Source organism: Pelophylax lessonae, assembly GCF_965119305.1.
Source record: "Pelophylax lessonae genome assembly, chromosome: 1".
NCBI lineage: Eukaryota > Metazoa > Chordata > Amphibia > Anura > Ranidae > Pelophylax > Pelophylax lessonae.
Genome location: NC_138768.1, coordinates 273,360,631 through 273,374,879, shown reverse-complemented (window position 1 = coordinate 273,374,879; position 14,249 = coordinate 273,360,631). Strand labels below are relative to the sequence as shown.

General features: G+C 44.6%; 1 protein-coding gene across 1 annotated transcript in view; it reads left to right on the top strand.

Annotated features, from left to right (window-relative positions):
* Positions 1–7,820: 7,820 nt before the first annotated feature.
* SPECC1L (sperm antigen with calponin homology and coiled-coil domains 1 like) overlaps positions 7,821–14,249 on the top strand; it is a 196,064-nt gene continuing 189,635 nt past the window's right edge. The window contains exon 1 of the mRNA XM_082244158.1: positions 7,821–7,965. The gene's annotated coding sequence lies outside the window, so the exon portion shown is untranslated. The remainder of the gene's footprint in view (positions 7,966–14,249) is intronic.

Sequence of the window (14,249 nt, the reverse complement as noted above, 5' to 3'; positions counted from 1 at the left end):
ACCCTAGGAGAATATAATGAGTTTGGCAATTCTAGAGAAATGCTTAAATAATGCATTAAAATGTAACTAAACCCACTAGATTTTAATTGACTAAAATGTACTGGAGATTTTAGTAGACTTATACAACTAAAACAATTCAGATGACTAAAATACGAGTAAAACTAAAAAGCCATTTTAGTCAAAAGACTATGACTAAAACGAAATCTAAATTTGACAAAAAGATTAACACTGATTTAAACACAGTAAGGAACAATTTAACTAAAAACAGGACCATAAAGTAGAGGATGTGTATAAATTATTTTTTAGAGAATAAGGATATGGTCTTGTGTCACTTTACCAGTTATGGAAAAGAATCATTTCATATACAATTTAATATTTGCTAAGAACCCATTTAGACAATGTTTTACTATTCTTAAAAGAGAAGTTTGGGTTTCTTTTTTTCCCCATTCATATTTACCTAGGTGGATGCAGTATCGGTCCGATGCTGTATTTGTCCCCCGGTGCCTCTAACACTGAGAACCGAGCGATCGAACACCTCCGATCACTCGGTTCTGACAGCTCCCCGAGCAAAGAGCTACTGACTGTCAATCACTGGCTCTCTGCTCTGCCCCCTCCTCATTGAACCGCTGAGCCGTGGAGGGGCAGGAGCAGCTGGCTCAGGCTCTCAACGGCTCACTGAGAGGCTGAGCCAGGTGTTAGTCCAGGCACCTGGCAGATCCCGACTCCATGGTAGTGATGATGTGGTGCCTAGATCGACATCTGTGATGTCAGCAGAGACGCTGACTGTCTGTCACTGGCTCTCCTCTCTGCCCTCTCCTCGCTCATTGAAACGCTGGGCTGTGGAGGGGCGGGGAGCAGCCGGCTCAGGCTCTCAGCGGCTCACTGAGAGGCTGAGCCAGGTGTTAGTCCAGGCACCTGGCAGATCTCGACTCCATGGTAGTGATGATGTGGTGCCTAGATCGACATCTGTGATGTCAGCAGAGACGCTGACTGTCTGTCACTGGCTCTCCTCTCTGCCCTCTCCTCGCTCATTGAAACGCTGGGCTGTGGAGGAGCGGGGAGCAGCCGGCTCAGGCTCTCAGCGTCTCACTGAGAGGCTGAGCCAGGTGTTAGTCCAGGCACCTGGCAGATCCCGACTCCATGGTAGTGATGATGTGGTGCCTAGATCGACATCTGTGATGTCAGCAGAGACGCTGACTGTCTGTCACTGGCTCTCCTCTCTGCCCTCTCCTCGCTCATTGAAACGCTGGGCTGTGGAGGGGCGGGGAGCAGCCGGCTCAGGCTCTCACCGGCTCATTGAGAGGCTGAGCCAGGTGTTAGTCCAGGCACCTGGCAGATCCCGACTCCATGGTAGTGATGATGTGGTGCCTAGATCGACATCTGTGACGTCAGCAGAGACGCTGACTGTCTGTCACTGGCTCTCCACTCTGCCCTCTCCTCGCTCATTGAAACGCTGGGCTGTGGAGGGGCGGGGAGCAGCCGGCTCAGGCTCTCAGCGGCTCATTGAGAGGCTGAGCCAGGTGTTAGTCCAGGCACCTGGCAGATCCCGACTCCATGGTAGTGATGATGTGGTGCCTAGATCGACATCTGTGATGTCAGCAGAGACGCTGACTGTCTGTCACTGGCTCTCCACTCTGCCCCCTCCTCGCTCATTGAATCGCTGGGGTGTGGAGGGGCGGGGAGCAGCCGGCTCAGGCTCTCAGCGGCTCATTGAGAGGCTGAGCTAGGTGTTAGTCCAGGCACCTGGCAGATCCCGACTCCATGGTAGTGATGATGTGGTGCCTAGATCGACATCTGTGATGTCAGCAGAGACGCTGACTGTCTGTCACTGGCTCTCCACTCTGCCCTCTCCTCGCTCATTGAAACGCTGGGCTGTGGAGGGGCGGGGAGCAGCCGGCTCAGGCTCTCAGCGACTCATTGAGAGGCTGAGCCAGGTGTTAGTCCAGGCACCTGGCAGTTTCCGACTCCATGGTAGTGATGATGTGGTGCCTAGATCGACATCTGTGACATCAGCAGAGACGCTGTCTGTCTGTCACTGGCTCTCCACTCTGCCCTCTCCTCGCTCATTGAAACGCTGGGCTGTGGAGGGGCGGGGAGCATGTGTATGAATTTTCGGACGACAAAATCTGAATGTGCAGGCTATAAAATTTTTATCATACGTCAACACCACGTCCGATTTTTGTTTAATTAGAACAGTTTTTGTAAATCGTAAGAGCAAGACTAGGCATGCTCAGAAACGAGAGTACATACAAAACAATTCAACACATGACATCACTTCTGAAGTAGAATTCTGTACGGTAATTTTTCTATGAAAATAACCCCTTCACTTTGTATATGAGACTAGCATGCAACAAAAATCGTACGAAAAATTGTTCAATAATCTGATTGTGTGCAGGGCCGCTGATAGAAATCATGGGGCCCCGTACAGCCTACCTGATGGGGCCCCTTAAGCCCCACCCCTTGCCCCTCCCCAGACCCCGCCCCTGGCCCCTCCCTAGACCCCGCCTGGAAACAAAGTGCAGTTTTGTCTTTAAGTGATATTTATCTTCCTCCAGCCAGTTATAGGTTTGATTATCTAAAAGGAATACTGAATTCAGAGGGGAACAGACCTCTTTTATCTCAGGATAGCTCTATGAAATAAATAGTTTACAAGCGTTTTTGCTGAATGGCAAAACATTTTTTGAAAAATGCTATGAGCTTTTTTAACACTGCTCTTAAAGCGGTAGATAGGTTTCAGGGATGGAGCCCAGTGTCTTAAGATACTATCAGCTCAAAAACACTCATGGTTGCTCAAAAATAAAAATCATAGATATCCACTGCTTACTGGCCCTATAATCTATTTTTCCTGAAATAGTGGTTTTCTGCCTCCTTGTAATGTCCTCTGTGAGCTCCAGAAGCTCTGCTTTCCACTTTCCCTGTATCAGGAAGACGGAGCACTGCAGAAGAAAGTTGGAGATTTGGAGTAGGCTGAGTGCAATAGAAGGGACTTTAAAGTGATTGTAAAGTTTTGTTCCCCATTCACACCTGAGACCTTGTAACGAGTCACATGACACCGGGGAGGGAAAATGGCTAATTGGGCCCAATTTGGGCATTTTCACTTAGGGGTGTACTCACTTTTGTTGCCAGCGGTTTAGACATTAATGGCTGTGTGTTATTTTGAGGGGACAGCAAATTTACACTGTTATACAAGCTGTACACTCACTACTTTACATTGTAGCAAAGTGTCATTTCTTCAGTGTTGTCACATGAAAAGATATAATAAAATATTTACAAAAATGTGAGGGGTGTACTCACTTCTGTGAGATACTGTATATTTAAAGCAGTCCTAAACCCAAAAGCAGACATTTAGTATATTGCATTGCATTAGTTTTCTTTTTTAGACTCTCTTTCCTTAATTTTTATATGGTGATCTAGCTAGTAAGTCTTTTGTCTTTCAAAAGAACAAGCTCTCCTGGAGATGTATCAGTTTACAGAGATGAGAGAAACCATTTACCACTGAGAGGGGGCTTACAATGATCAGCTTCTTATGAGCTTTTAGTTATTCATGTAAAATCTTCACAGATCCCAGGAGGCTACAGAAGCTGGGAGTGACACACAGTGGTCTGCTACAGGCACTCCTATGGAATGCTGTGTAGCACAGGAAAATATTTTTTCAGCTTCTGGGTTTAGTGTTAAGTGCCGGTTCACATAAATGCAATGCGGGAACCCTGTGAATCCACTGCAGGTTCCCGCATCACATTCAAATCACAAGCAGTTCACACTGCCATATGCGAATTGTTGGGGGTGTCAATACAGGGTTAACAACACCTCCAGATCAGTTTGCATATCGCAGTGCGAACTGTCAGTTCGAACATGAATCGCATAGGTGTGAACCACCATGCGATCCGATTCTGCTGCGGACCAAAAAAGAAGGGTCCTGTGCGAGTTGTGTTCGAATGCGATGCAAATTCAGCCATACAATCTGTATGGCTGAATTTGCATCGCACAGACATCGCATGTGATTTGCAGAGCAGTGCGCTCCAAATCATATGCGATGTCTGATATCGTACTAATGTGAACCAGGACTAAATCCTGGCTTTCACAGACAGTCGGTGATTCTAGTACTAAATTCAAAGGGGGGCACACAGAAAATGCTGGGGCTAAGCTAACTGTTTTGAAATAGCACTGTGGTGGCTCTGAAATAAATTGCCGCCACTGCTATCCCTACCCCGGTGGTGATGGGAACTCAGGCCCTTATATACATGGAGGCTAAAAATAAGCTGGGCATAAAATTTCTGCACCTGAGGAGCTGCAGGTGCCACCGTATACAGCCTTCTATACAAGTTCCTGTTCTCTTGATAAAAGCTGATGCTTCAAATACTGTATATAGATCTTCCAGTTCATCTCACTGCTCCTCTCTGCACTCTCTTCTGTTCTCTGTCTCTCTCTTCCCTCCCTCAGTCGTTCACTCTGTTCCTTTCTTTTTTTTTGGTAGCTCATCCTTTCCTCTCTCTCCATATATCTTTCTGCTCTCTCTTTTTCCCTCTCCGCCCATTTCTCTTTCTGTATCTATGATATATATTCATTCTATCTCTCTCTCTGCTGTATCTCTATCATTTCAGTCTCTCTCCCTCTCTATCTATCTTTATTTTGTGATATATAATCTTTAACTCTCTGTCTCTCTTTCTTTCTCTATCTTTCTCTATCTCTCTCTCTTTCTCTCTCTCTTTATTTCTCACTCTCTCCGCCCCTCTCTCTTTCTGCCTACCTCTCTGCTTCTTTCTCCATTTCTCTTTTTCTCTCTCTCTCTCTATCTCTCTCCATCTTTATCTTATATTATATAATATTTATCAATCTGTCTTTTTCTGTCTGCCCCTCCATCTGTAATTCTCTCTATCTCGTTTTCTCTATCTCTCTCTTTCAGTCTCTTTCCCCTTTCATCTCTCTCTCTCTCTTTATCCCTCTCTTTCTCTATTGCTCTCTCCATCTCCCTCTCTTTCTCCATCTCTCTCTCTCTGTCCACCGCTCTCTCTATAATATTTATCTGTCTCTTTCTCTCGGTCTCTCTCTTTCTGTCTGCCCCTCCATCTCTAATTCTCTCTATATCTTGTTTTCTCCATCTCTTTCCCCTTTCATCTCTCTTTTTCTCTCCCTCTCTTTCTCTTTCTGTCTCTCTCTCCATCTCTTTTCTCCTCTCAGTCCCTCTCTCTCCCATCTATATATCTGTCTCTTCTCCTCTCAGTCTCTCTCTCTCCCATCTATATATCTCTCTCTTCTCCTCTCAGTCTCTCTCTCTCCCATCTATATATCTGTCTCTTCTCCTCCTAGTCTCTCTCTCTCCCATCTATATATCTCTCTCTTCTCCTCTCAGTCTCTCTCTCTCTCCCATATATATATCTCTCTCTTCTCCTCTTAGTCTCTCTCTCTCCCATCTATATATCTCTCTCTTCTCCTCTCAGTCTCTCTCCCATATATATATCTGTCTCTTCTCCTCTCAGTCTCTCTCTCTCCCATATATATATCTGTCTCTTCTCCTCTTAGTCTCTCTCTCTCCCATATATATATCTCTCTCTTCTCCTCTCAGTCTCTCTCTCTCCCATCTATATATCTCTCTTTTCTCCTCTCAGTCTCTCTCTCTCTCCCATCTATATATCTCTCTCTTCTCCTCTCAGTCTCTCTCTCTCTCCCATCTATATATCTCTCTCTTCTCCTCTCAGTCTCTCTCTCTCTCCCATCTATATATCTCTCTCTTCTCCTCTCAGTCTCTCTCTCTCTCTCCCATCTATATATCTCTCTCTTCTCCTCTCAGTCTCTCTCTCTCTCTCCCATCTATATATCTCGCTCTTCTCCTCTCAGTCTCTCTCTCTCTCTCTCCCATCTATATATCTCTCTTTTCTCCTCTCAGTCTCTCTCTCTCCCATCTATATATCTCTCTCTTCTCCTCTCAGTCTCTCTCTCTCCCATCTATATATCTCTCTTTTCTCCTCTCAGTCTCTCTCTCTCCCATCTATATATCTCTCTCTTCTCCTCTCAGTCTCTCTCTCTCCCATCTATATATCTCTCTTTTCTCCTCTCAGTCTCTCTCTCTCCCATCTATATATCTCTCTCTTCTCCTCTCAGTCTCTCTCTCTCCCATCTATATATCTCTCTCTTCTCCTCTCAGTCTCTCTCTCTCCCATCTATATTTCTCTCTCTTCTCCTCTCAGTCTCTCTCTCTCTCCCATATATATATCTGTCTCTTCTCCTCCTAGTCTCTCTCTCTCCCATCTATATATCTCTCTCTTCTCCTCTCAGTCTCTCTCTCTCTCCCATATATATATCTGTCTCTTCTCCTCTCAGTCTCTCTCTCTCTCCCATCTATATATCTCTCTCTTCTCCTCTCAGTCTCTCTCTCTCTATTTCTTTCTCTGTCTCTCCATCTCTCTCCCCATCTATATAAATATCTCTCTCTTCTCCTCTCAGTCTGTCTCTCCCCATCTCTCTGTCTGGGATTGGAGTTTTTAGATAAAGTGAAAGTAGAGATTTTTAGGGCAGAGTCACAATACTTCCCACCTCTGGCAGAGAGAATCCTCTGTTCATTACATAGTGAACTCCTGTAACTTTCCCTTGTGACAGAAGTGACAGGATGCCTTCAATGACACACACTGCTATGGTTATTGATCATTTTATTTCCAACCTGAAAAAAAAGCTTTTCTGTTCTCAGATAGTTTGATTAAAAAGCACAAATTTGAAAGCATAACTTTTTTTTTCTACTATAGAAGTCTTTAGGCTGACTTGGGAAATAATACCAGTGAGGCAAGCACATTTAGCTACATCAATCCTGTAAACGTTTACAAAGTCAAATACATAAAGAAACAATCTGGATTTTCTGGGCTTTCCTTCAATCTTTAGCCCTGCCTGACTTTGTGGGAAATAAAATGTGTCTTCAGTGTTCAGACACACCTGACTGTTCTGCTGTGTTAGGCACTGCACTGTGACAGTCTGGCAGCCTCCCGATCATGAATCTCTTCTTCTCCTCACTAACTTACCTCTTCTTCTCCTCAGTTCCTTCCTGCAGTGCTGTTACCTGCTTTCTGGAGAGAAATGTCGGCTGCCTGTGGCTGAGATGTTTCCTCTCTGCCTCCTCACAGACACAGCTTCCTGGCCAAGTGGGGAGCAGAGCTGAGCACCATAAGCAGGGGAAGAGAGATCACTCCGCCAGGGCAGGGGAAGGCATTACACAGGCTACAGGCAGGAATCCTATGCAGAGCGGGCACTGAATAGACATGCGCCCGAAACAGAAGAAGTAGTCCCTCCCACACATACCAGCACATTATTGCAGAGGGGCCCAGAAAAAGGAAAAACACCAGTTTAGTAAGTAGGAGAGGGGATGCTGTGAATTCAAAAAGGCTTTTTTTTTAATTATTCTGCACTGTGTTTTAGATTTTAGATTGCCCGGGCCCCCCTGCAGAGCTGAGGACTCCGGGCCCGGTACAACAGGGCCAGTTGTACTGGCCTATCAGCGGCCCTGATTGTGTGTACGAGGTTTTAGAATGCACACGCCATTCTTTTTTAATTCCAGTGTATGTGTGATTTTAATGCAATAAAAAGTGCTATAAAAACACAACAAGCGTTTTCAAAAGAATGAAAATGCCTTTTACCAATGCACCGGTAATATATTGTATGCCAAAGATCAATTGGTTCTTTCTACAAATTACAACATCATAGCTTTCGAGGAACCGAGTGCCCTCCCCAAACTGAACAGTACTACTCCATATACAAATAACTGTGGGAAGGGACTGGACAGAAGCGCATGCGCAATGAACGCATCACGGCAACACCGTGGGCGGAGACAATGTACGGTCGCTGGAGCCTGACGCGCATGCGTTGTGTGGTGCTTGCCGTTCTCTCAGCTCGGAGCCCGTGAGCTCCGGAACCGGAAGTTTTCCCGGGTTCTTCCCGACCTGGAGTCCAGCTGCCGCCTCAGAAATAGGAGAGATGTACAATGTGGGTATGCTTTGTGCATGGGGAGCAGTGTGTGTGTAGTTGGTGGGGTGTTTGCTCTCAGTGATGCCGGTTAGAGGAATCGGTGTCCTTGTTGTCACTTAGCTGATATATATATACTATATATATATATTTAAGCTATGCATGTATTTGTGTGTATAGGTTGCCTGTGCTCCATGTGATCATTCATGGGATGTAATAGCAGCCAGTACGTTCCCTGGCAGTGGCTCCTCTCCATGTACCGTTTGATGTTGTTGGGATGGCAGCACCCATTGGTATGCCAGGCTCAGTCATCTCATATGAGTTCTGTTCCATGACATAAGAACACAACTTATTTTTTAATAGAAGTTGGCTTTTTTGTTTTCTTTTATTGTTCTTTGTTTATTTTTTTCTATTTAATTACCATGATCATACCAATGTCTTGTTATTGATCTGTGCGCTTTCTGATTGATTTCATCGCACTGACATATATACACGGTTTGCTCTTCTTTACATCACATCATATCTAATGCCCCATACACACAATCAAAAAATCATAAGAAAAATATCGCTTTCAAAGCGATCGTACGATAATCTGATCGTTAGTACACAGCTTTCGAGAGCTGATCTCAACAATTCATGTGATATTATCCAATGGGACAAGCACAAAAATGTTTTTTGTAAGATACCAGATTGTACGATTTTCATTTAAAGTAGCAGTCCAGGCAAAACTAATGCTAAACTTGCTCTGTGCCTCATTCTAAACCTAATCTATCTAACCCTGTAAAGCTAAAATCACTGTATTTACCTATTCTGCAGCTGATCTGGTCCGGTCCCAGAATCCGCTGTCAGCGGCACTTCAGTGTGGAGGCGGGGTACAGGAGAGGCAGCCGACAACAGAAGCCCCATGGAAGTCTATGGGTGACATCACTTCCCATTCATTTCACAGCCGTTGTCGGTCCTCTCCTGCACACAGCTGTTGCTGTTAGAGACCATACCGTATCGGGTTCAGAAAAGGTAAGTACAGTGATTTTTGCTTTACAGGGCTAGATAGATTAGGTTTAGAATTAGGCATGCAGCTACAGACATCACCCCGCTACCGTTTTTTTAGAGCCAACGGCCAGCTTTCTTCTAATAACAACCAATGCGCCTAAGCAGCCGCTCAGCTGTTATTACAAGCAGCGGGAAGGGGAGCCCGCTGCTCCACCCGGGTCTCCTGTGACCCGTCCCACCAGCTGGCTGAAGACCCGAACAAAGCAAGAATTGGCTTTGATCGGGTCTCTGATGTAGTAACCCGAAAGCAATGTCATGACATCACTTCCGGTTACTGGAGCCTTAAAGGCACCAGATTTGAAAAAAAAAAGGCAGTATTCAAGCAGCCAAACTTGACGTTTTGAGTGCTTTTAAGTGCAGAGGAGGGGTTTGGGGTCTTACAGACCCCCAGATCTCTCAGTAAAGAGTACCTGTCACTGCCTATTACTATAGATTAGAGATGAGCTCAGGCATGTTTGAGTTGCAACGTGCCCGATCCCACCAGGAAGCCGATACTGCACTCCACTAATCACAGGCAGTGAGACATTTCCCAGTTTGCAGCTGCGGATCAAGAAATGTCTCACTGCCTGTGATTAGCGGAGTGCAGTGTCGGCTTCCTGGCGGGATCTGACACATACAAACTCAAACACGCCCAAGCTCATCCCTGCTGTAGAAGTGATCCAAAATCGGCCCTGAAAAAATGATATCGGTTGATCCCTAGTTAGAATGTGGCACAGAGCAGGTTTAGCGTTAGGTTATTCCTGGACTTCTCATTTAATCAGTACAGTTACCGTTTGAAAATACATCACAAAAATACTACAACACTTTACATAACTTATGAATTTTTATTCTGTCGTATGAGAATTTTCGTAATTTCAGTAAACTCTTCATTTTTGATATGAGAGTAGCATGCAAAAAAAAATAGACAATCGTTCGTCCAGCAATCTTGTGTGTACCAGGCTTAACTGGTTGATATTAAAACCAAATAAAACAAAAATATACTCGCATCTCTCTGACGATTTGTGCCGGAATGCAAAAAAAAATGTCTGTGGTTGTCCTTGTCTGTGTGCGTGAGAGACATGGCATGGCACACATCCCGTCCCTTTTCAATGCTCTTCAGTTTCTGTCCATGCTGTCTGGTGTAGGAGTAAATGCAATTGCCAGTGGGAGCTTGCCTAATCCGCCAGATGATCATTAAAAAAAGAGCGCTTTTTATTGGAAATTGATATCGGTTAGTAAATTGATGGGGGATACAATACAATCTCCTCCATAGGATAGGAGTAGTAAGCTCTTCTGTAGTACAGACAGACAGTGAGGCTTCTTGCACACAGGGCCGTCTAGCTGCAATGCATCCTTTCCAGCGTTTTAGTGTTGCCAGGAGGAACGGGTGTAACGTCCACCCCTGCAGCCTGTCAAATTCTTCGGCAGGCTGCGGCCCTAAAGACTGTATCAAGTGATACTTGCATTTAGGGCCTTGCCTGTTCTGGGATGAAAGTCCGGAACACAGGTCTTTTGTGAGTAGGCAGCTCTTTATTCGAGAAGAGACGTGCTTTGTTTTTTCTGCAATAACACACACTGTAACCCTTCTCACAGTCTTCTCATCAAATGTACACTGACCTGAGCATGCCCAGCTCAGTGTGCAATCCTGTGCCAGTATGACTGACTCCCGGGCGCATGTGCAGGGTAACGTCATCCTTTCCTTGGCCAGTCAACGGGCCTAAATCCTAGCACCTACATACCGCCTGAGGAGAAGATGACAGAGGCTGGTGAGGGGTGTAATCATCGCCTTGCTGAAAAGTGGGGGTCAGTAATTTAGTCCCACTTTAAATGTGATGACTGTGTTACTTTTTTTTTCACCTGGTGATCTGGCCAGTAAAGCCTTGTACACACAATGAGAATATCGGACGAAAAATTGTCCCTTTTTTTTTTTTTTTTTGCATGGCGGTCTTATATTGAAAATGAAGAGGTTACTCAACTTATGAAAATTCTCGTACGACAGAATACATCTTCAGAAGTGATATAATATGTTGTATTGTAATGTATTTAGTTTTCCGAGCATACGCGGTCGTGCTCTTCTGATTTTTTTTTTTTTTTTTTTTTCGCATGAAAATTGTGCTGATTAAACAAAAATTGTACAATCTTGTATCATACGAGAAAAAATTTCTTGTTTATCCCTTCGGATAATTTCAGATGGTCGTGATTGGCTCTCGAAAGCTGTGTACTATGGATCAGATTATCGGACGATTGCCTCGAAAGCAGTGTTTTTTGTCTGACTTTCTAATTGTGTGTACAAGGGTTAAAGCCTCGTACACGCAACGATTGTTGGCCGTGAATTTTCGGCCAACGTCCGATCGGCCGACTCCGACTTTTTGGCCGAACAAAATCTGGTGTGCAGGCTATAAAATTTTTGTTGGCCGTCACCAGAGCGGCCGATTTTCCGTCAGTCAGTACAGATTTCGGCAGACAAAAATCTGATGAGCAAGACTGGGCATGCTCAGAGAAGAAAAAACACACGAAAAGTAAACCAGAACATGACATCACTTCTGAAGTTGGTTTTTGTTGGCCGATAAAATTTGTGTGCAGTCTAGAGCACATTTCAACCAACAAAACACCACTGGACAAAAGACGGCCGATCGGTCGGCCAACAATCGTTGCGTGTGTACGAGGCTTAAGTCTCTTATTTTTCAATTTCCTTTAATAGACCAAGCTGTCCAGTATCAATGGCAGTTAAAGGGTTGAGACAAACCATTTGACACTGAGAGGGGAGCTTACAATGGTCGGCTTTCAATAGTTTATGTAAAACCTTTATTCTAAAAGGAACAAAACTGTTCTTGTTAACTGCCTATAAAGTGTGAGCTGGAGTTCACCTTCAATTTGTTACTCAAGTCCATCAAAATCTTCTAGGATCTTTAACACTGCCCTCTCCCCAGATTGACAATGTTCCTGTCCAAAGTTTGTCTTCATTGTACCTTCATCCAGAATGGAGAAAACCTAAGACGGGAAGTACGTTACTGGCTGGATTACCAGGTGACAATTAGGGGGAAAAAAGCCCCAAAAAATGCAGTCACCACATGTAAGGATTGATAAGCTGCAATATATTTTATTTTTTGGTTTCAGGTGACTATAAACGGAATCTTCCTGAAAATAAAAAACATGTTATACTTACCTGCTCTGTGCAATGGTTTAGCACAAAGCACCTCTGTCCTCTAATTCTGGGGTCCCCAGTGGCACTCTTGGCTACCCCCCCCCCCCCTTCTGTGTGCCCCCATGGCAAGCTGCTAGCTGTTGGGGCACTTATGTGTGCTCGCTCCAGAGCCCCGCTTTGTGTGTCCACATACTCAATGCTGCTCTCTCCTTACAGACTGTGTTTGACAGCGACAGGAGCCAATGGCTCCCACTGCTGTCTCAATGGCCAATGAGAAGAGAGTCACTGGTGGATTGAGATCAGGCCCAAAAATTTGGAAAGGGGGTAGCAGAATACAGAAGGTTTTTTTTTTTACCCTAATCTAGAGAATGCTTAACAATGTAAACAAACATTCTGCCTTTAGTCTCCGTTCACATGTTAGCGTATGGATCACGGGCAGAACCGCCGCGGTTCCGCCCGCAAACCGGAGATTATTGCAAATCGCGGGACGCCTGTGCGTCGCCCATTGATTTGCAATAGACCCCCAAATGCTGAGCGATGTTGCCGCGATTTCTGCCTGCCGAATCGCGGTAACATCGCGCAAAAGAAAATCGCGGGACGCATTACGACCAAAAAAGTACAAGAGCTTCTTTGGATCGTATTGCATCCCGCGATTTTTTTTGCGCGATGTTACCGCGATTCGGCAGGCGGAAATTGCGGCAACATCGCTCAGCGTTTGGGGGTCTATTGCAAATCAACGGGCAACGCACAGGCGTCCCGCGATTTGCAATAATCTCCGGATCGCGGGCGGAACCGCGGCGGTTCTGCCCGTGATCCATACGCTAACATGTGAACCGGAGCCTTAGAACTGCTTTATTATTGCTTTGATTTTACAGCAGTGAAATATTATATATTAGCAATAGGAGGCATGAAAGAAGGAAGACTTTGATGTAAGTGTATCTAAACCCAGAAACAAAACTGCAATATATTGCAACCTGCCAGCCTTCACATGTGTTGGGTGAATTCATTTTTTTTTTTAGACTTTTCTTCTAGTTTCACCTGGTGATCCTGCCACTTTTCCCATCCAGTATTGTCACCCGATGGCAGAAAGTGTGCTAAGCTAGACATACACACATAGATTTCTCCCTTGTTCATCCTATGGCTGAAAGAGAGAGTTCCAATAGTTTCCCCATCCATACTAACAGTGTGGGCATAAGAATCTCCCCTTGCCATCTATTGTATTCTGACAGCTGGCTCCCACAGCTGTCAGAATATATAGAAGGTTTGAACCTCCATATAGACTTGTGGCCGGGGGTCTGTGCATTGTGCCCGTGATGCACTGGTCACAGTTGCAATGTTCTGCAGGCTTCCAAAATGTAATAAATGCACTTTCTTTTTATTGTATTAACGTGTGTGCATTTTGTTAAATTCCTTGCAATGGTTGGCTATGCCTTTAAGATCCTGGAAACAAATATTCAGTGCCAGTTCATTATATTGAAGACTGTGATTTGTCAGGAATTTGTTTCAGAGCATCATTTTTATAGTTTTGTAAAATACAATTTTATTGGCTTTGCTACCTATTACAGTACTACTTTTGGAATGGAAAGCTTTGTTGAGATGGGGGCTTTGTTGAGATGGGGGCTGGAAGGTCTTAAATGCTTTGTTAGGGTGGGGGTGGGATATCAGCTTGTAACATTTGATGCAGGCAGGCAGCACCATTAGGGGCACACAGAGCTGTATGTATGACAATCTAACCAAAAACACTGCGTTCTAAGCATTCCTATGATAATCTGATCGTTAGTACACAGATTTCGAGAGCTGGTCATGACAGTTCATCCATAATTACCCGATTGGACAAGCACAAAAAAATTTCTCGTACGATTTTGTTTTAATCAGTACAGTTGTCGTTCAAAAATACAATACAATTACACTACAACATATTACATCTCTTCCAAATTTTTTTATTCTGTTGTATGAGAATTTTTGTAACTTTAGTAACCTCTTCGTGTTCAATATGCGACTAGCATGCAAAAAAAAATTGGCAATCTGTAGTCCGATTTTTGGATCGCGTGTACAGGGCTTGTTCTGAGCAATTCTGTGTACCATTTCACCCTCAAAGTCAGGGGGTACCCAGAGGTGTCAGAAACGTGTG